This window comes from Myxocyprinus asiaticus, chromosome 42 (genome assembly GCF_019703515.2).
Source record: "Myxocyprinus asiaticus isolate MX2 ecotype Aquarium Trade chromosome 42, UBuf_Myxa_2, whole genome shotgun sequence".
Classification (NCBI taxonomy): domain Eukaryota; kingdom Metazoa; phylum Chordata; class Actinopteri; order Cypriniformes; family Catostomidae; genus Myxocyprinus; species Myxocyprinus asiaticus.
The window spans coordinates 22,575,422-22,582,108 of NC_059385.1; positions in this window are offsets into that span (position 1 = coordinate 22,575,422).

The window sequence follows — 6,687 nt, forward strand, 5'->3', positions numbered from 1 at the left end:
TCAATTTCAAAGTCCAATTTACTTAAAACAATTCTATAAGGTCCATCCAATTTATTGTTACATTATATCAGTTTTATGACAGCCATGATGTTCATCTTTCAAGACGCACTCAGCAAGTTTTTGTTCATGTCATCTTGGACTTACACTGACACCTAGGGGCGTGGATGCAGCATCATTCACACACAAAGGATTCACCTAAAAATTTAAATTCTTTCATCATTTACTCACCCTTACTCAGAACTCCTAGGAAAGAAGAGTGCTTAGGAGGGCTATTTAAAGGTGGACATTAAAATATAAAAAAAAGTACTTAAATATTGATCTGTTTCTTATCCACACCTATCATATTGCTTCTGAAGATATGGATTTAACCACTGGAGTCTTATTGATTACTTTTATGCTGCCTTTATATGCTTTTTGGAGCTTAAAAGTTCTGATCGCCATTCACTTGCATTGTATGGACCAACAGAGCTGAGATATTCTTTCTAAAAATCTTCATTTGTGTTCAGCAGAAGAAAGAAAGTCATACACATCTGGGATGGCATGAGGGTGAGTAAATGATGAGAGAATTTTCATTTTTCTGTGAACTATCCCTTTAAAGATGCCATGTAGAAAACCACTATTTACAGTCAGCCATGATTAGTTTAATCCATGAGTGAAAGTGTCCAATAACAGAGCGGTTGCAGAGATTAAAGGTGCTTCTCAAACGAAAGGCTGCAGCCTAGTTAGGCTGTATCCTTCCTAGACCAGTCCTTCTGAGGCTGTAGGCTAGGCTCCTCCTCAGCATTCAGCGCTATGAATGAGACGGTCTAGTAAGTCTGCATGGCTACTCCGCAGTCATAGCGTGAAAATTTCGAAAATAAATTATTTGTGAACTACTACAACTATTTTGTAGAAATGGAAGAAGCCACCAGGAGGGTGCACATCCATTTGATTTGTTTTCCTATACTGTCTTTTTTTTTTTTTTAATTCTGATTTGTACAAAGGATTTGGGTGATTGAAGGCCACGAAGGATGCACCTGATGCATCCTCCAGATTAAGCAGAATGAAGGCTGCAAAATGAGGCTGTCTTCAAAGTGTCCTCACAACTGAGATGGCCTTTGATGGTGCTTGATGACCTGGCAGCCGAGTTATCCAGCCTAACTAGGCTGCATTCTTCCAACTGAAAAGCACCCTAGGTGGGTAGATTTTGACTGGTCATGTGATCATAACATGACCGCCTCCATGAGGGGACATGCTCCATGTAGAATAAAACTGCTTTTATAAGGTTACTGATATGACTGAAGTCTTATCTCATGTGATATATATGTTTCAATTTTATATTTCAAACTTTAATTTCTTAAAGGGTAAAACTTTTTTAATGATGAGAAAATTACTGAGTGCACCCAAACTGCAACTGGGAAATATCCACTTTGTTCATTCCTCTGCCGCTTACATGTGTCATCATTTAAGATGTTCTTTTTGAAAAATCAGATTAGTTAAAAATGTAAGTGATAATTTGATATAATATTTATTATACAGTGCATCAATTACATTGCAATTCAATGTTTACGATATTTTATGTTAAAAGGAAAAGTGAGAGAAAAAATAACATTTCACTTGCTTAATCTTGAAGCAATAAAAAAAAAAAAACTTCAAAATCATAGTTAACAAAGTAGACTACAAGGTATTTTGCAAAAGAAGTACATTCTGAAATCAAATAAGACATATTGTAAAAACATGAAATTTAGTAACAATAATAAAAAAAAATAAATAAATAAATAAATAAAAACGCTTCTAGCTTTATTTTGAAGGGAAATAGCGAACGGACCCTGTGTTGCGTCACATCCGCCTCTTGTCTCTGCTTGCTGCTGCTGATTTTTGGGATCAGAACTGTCCTAAGAACTTTGCCAGGTTTATTTAACTGCAAGCAGTTTGTCTGGGAATGAATGAAAACGGATCTTGGAAAGAATCCCTTTTCGGCATACCTTTTGTTCACTTTGCAATCTTAAGCTCCCCTTAAGATAATTAATAGCCTTCCTCCTCAGCTCTATTCCTCCTACACTCCTTCCTACTTTCAAAATGGTGCAACCCCGCCCTGTAATACGTCATCAACATTGACCATTCATTATGATCGCGGTGGGTGGGGCAACTTCTTCTTTGGTGTTTATTGGTGGTTGGCAAACCAGCTTATAGGTGCATTACCGCCACCGACTGGACTGGAGTGTGGTACAGGATTATGCAGGAGAAAAACAAAACAAAACAACCTATATTCTTTTAACTAATTCAGTTTCTTTTATAAACTTAATAATATCATCATATATCTTTCCAGTTGTTTTCCCTAAGAGACCTGATAGAGAAAAGGCATGATGTTTTGCCTTCCTTAGCAACTGAAGAAGGTGTTATCTCTCAGTATTGTATTTCCTACAATGAAATAGTACATGATCGACTGTTTCTGGTTGGCTACAGTATGCGCATTTCCCAGTTGGGTGCTTGCCTATTTTATACAATGTATTATTAAGTCCAGTACGACCTATTCTCAGACGAGTGATGATATTTCCTTCCCTTTGATTCCTGCCCTCCATCCTCCCAGCACCAACTTGTTTTTGTATATTATATAAATGTCTTCCGGTTTCATTGTTGTGAGAAATAGGATTTAGACAACAGCAATTCAATGGTGAACAAAGGATGGGGCGTTCCAGAATGTGATTATAGATATATGAAAAATAATTTGAGGTGACCGAGAAAGAATTAATTGACGAAGTCCCCGAATTGGCTTGCACGCACGATCTACTGGAAATAAAAATGGAAGAAGCAGCCAAATCCACGAAATTAAGGTCACAAGCAAAAGGGAAAGATGGTAAGATAATGTTAAAATGAACACTAGATTTTAAATGGGCTAACACGCAGATGTTCAGACATATGACAGAATTTCTAATCAAATTATCAGACCGTAAACAAGATCTTTTGCCAGATTTGTTCAAAATGCATGCTTTTGTAATCATACCAGACTCTCCATTTTGTTTACTGGGCCGAGATCTATTGCATAAAATTGGTGCACAAATAGTTTTTGACAGTGCTTCTCTGCAACTCATGTTTCCTGCTGTGTATTAAGTCACTGTGCCTACAGGAGGTGTGGGGGAGAAAGTGAGTGGACAGCAACTGCTGGGCTCAGCACAAAGATGAAGCTGGCTTTATAGATGTGAAACCATATACAGCTAAATTAGCTGTAACCACTCCAGTATACTGTAAGCAATATCCACTATCGACTGAAAAGGAAGAAGGTATTAGGCCAATCATTGAGCAATTGATTGAAGAAGGTATTCTAATAACAACACACTCTCCATAAAATACTCCAATAAATCCTGTGAGAAAGGCTAACGGAACTTGGGGATTTACACAAGAATGATTTAATTGAACCACTTTCTGCAATAGTCCAAGATGTACAAACAATTATTAATTCAATACCATCAGCACATGGTCATTTTACTGTAATTGATTTATGTTCTGCCTTTTTCAGTGTACCTGTTTCGCCTGTGAACCAGCCATTGTTCACATTCACCTACGGGGGCCAACAATATACATGGAGAAGGGTACAGAGATTCGCCGGCTGTCTTCTCAGCTGTTGTGCACTGTACATTACTGGATGTGAAGTTGCCACCTGACACATGCCTGTTGCAGTATGCCGACGACATCCTGGTTACTGCTGAAACATCAGAGGATTGCAGAAAAGCACCAATTATTAATTGAAGCTACAGTGGGTCAAACAAAAGGTTGAATACCTTGGACATGTGCTAACAAAGGGGACTGTACGCATGTCTGCAGATCGAATCAAGACAATTTTGCAACACTGAACAATGATGATGCAATCCAGTGGGCTACGGAAATGGACTTGGAATTTAAACATCTGAAGTAATGCCTTGGGAAACCACCAGTGCTGGGTCTTACAGACTACAGCAAGCCTTTCCATCTGTACATGCACGAGGCTGGGGGGGGGGGGGAGGGACTGCTGCTGCAATCCACAGGGGTTCTTACCGCCCATTGACGTATTTATCTAAAACTCTGGATTCGGTTGCAAAGGGCTTCCCTGGTTGTCTGCGAGCAGTGGCTGCAACAGCAATAATGGTACAGGATGCAGAACAAGTTGTGCTTTCACATCCTTTGACTGTGCACACAACTCACCAGGTAGGTGCTATTATGCACAATATTTCAACACAACACATGACTGCACAAAGATGGTCTGGTTGTGAAGCTATTTTAACATCTATTGCTAATTTGACTCTAAAACCAACCAGTGTGGTCCATGGACCAATGATTCATTTGCATAATTTGTTGGTTCAGGGCACTTTCGAGCATGACTCACATGATTGTATGGAGAGAATACAGGTTTCCACTGCATGCAGACTGGATGTTTCTGCATCCGCTCTGCAAGAGCGGAGACATTGGTATGTAGATGGCTCATGCTATAAACCAAATGACAATGTGTACTGGTGTGGTTACACAATCACTGAGCTACCCAGTCAAATTATTGAAGCATACTCGTTACCATACAAATCAGCGCAAGCAGCTGAACTAGTAGTGCTAAAGAGAACCTGTTAATTGGCAAAAGGCCAATGCATAAATATATATATATATATATATATATATATATATATATATATATATATATATATATATATATACAGATTCAAAGTATGCATATGGGGAAGTGCACGATTTTGCAAAATTATGGGAAGAAAGAAATTATTAAACTTCGGATGGAAAACCAGTATCACATCACAATGTGGTAGCGATTTGATTAAAACAGCACAGCTGCCTTCCAAATTAGCAGTAATCAAAGTGGCAGACCATGCCACTGGTGACTCAGAAGAATCAAAGGGCAACAGGCTTGCAGATGAAGTAGCAAAGTGGGCAGCAAAAGAAGTAATTCATAGCCCACACATAGGTGAATGTGATACCAAAGTGGGCATCGTACCAATGATGCATTCCACTTGACTAGTGATCTAGACATAAAAATCTTGCAAGCAAACCCAACAGCACATGAGCATTGGGCAGCCAATGAGGTATCAGATGATAGGGGACTGCTAAAAGACAAACAAAAACGATTAGCACTACCAACATCAGCAATAGTGCTGTTGTGCAGACATTATCACAGCATATCACATATTTCAAAAGAAAAGGTGATACAGATGATCAATGAATTGTATTGCATTTCAAATGTGAGAGTCTCTTTAATTGTAGACACGTGCTTAGTGTGTGCACAAAATAACAGAACAATAAAAGATAGGTTCACTAAGGCATGCCTGGAAACAGGCTGAAAATGGGTAGATATACTACCAGCAGTCTTAACAGAGATAAGAATGACTCCATCAGCAACAACAAGACTGTCTCCATTTGAAATACTAATGGGTAGGCCTTTCCCGACCTCTTGGGTCAAAGGCTGCGTATGCTCTTTGTCCACAGGTGATTTGAAGGTGGTAGTAGCTGATTACGTGGATTCCCTGGTCAAAACATTGAATAGCATAAATGGTGATGTTTCTTTTTCTCTCCCTCTGCCCACAGAAAAGCACACTCACCCATTTGTTCCAAACCTGCAGGACCTTGTGAAGTGTCTGAAACCAACGAAGCTCAGTGAGCACAAATGTTTGGGTCCAACAACGGTTCTGGCAGTAACCAGTGAAGCCTGCACCTGGGGAGAGCCTGACTATTTCGAAAGCGAATGGTGAAAGGAGGAACTGAACACGCAGTGCCAGTGCCTAACCGGGAACTTGAGAATTAGAAGAAATGAAGACATGGATAGATGATGTTGATGCACCACATACCTATGCTACCAATTTGTGGTGGAAACTAGCTAACTTTATGGCCAAAAAACACAGGAAAGAAAGGTAGTTGTTATGTATGCATGCATATACTGCATAGTGCATCTATACCAGTGGTAAATGTACACTGCTCTGCCGGAATTGTGGACAGGTAGATGTGCCAAGGTAGAATTAAGTGACCACACCATGGTGGTCTGAGCTATTGAGAAAACAACAAACAGAAGAAGGAGAAGTAGTATAAGTAAACCCAATACCACACAGAGAGAACACAGATTATGGAAAGGAACAGAGAAAACCTTTGGAGCACTGTTCCCACAAGTGGGTGTTGCAGTAATACAGCAAGAAGTTGAAATGTCTAGATATGAACTGATATCATTCATAAATTCGACAAAAACAACGATTGACGCAGTACGCAAAGAACTAAAATTCCTAAGATTAACAGCGCTACAAAATAGACTGATACTTGACCATATAACAGCTGCCAGTGGAGGAGTATGTGATATTGTGGAAACGAGTTGCTGTACTTTCATTCCAGAAAACAATGAAGATGGACATGCCATAGAAATGGGCCTGAAAAACATGCTGAAGATAGCAGCGGACTTGACAGTGAGAGAAACTGTAGATTATGTCAACGAGTTATTGACATGTTAAAAAAAATTTTTTTTGAATGCTTTAATACCTATAGGAGTAATTTTACTTGTTATAGCATTACTGATTTGTTGTGTGATTCCATGTGCTAAAGCATTGGTCAATATGACCTTTGATAATGCTTTGAATGCTAATTACACTCTGATAAACCTTTAAGATGCTGATAGAAATGGTTAATAGACACATTGAGAGGACTATGATGGTAATGAGTAAAAGATAGAATGTACGGTAAACAGGATGTGAT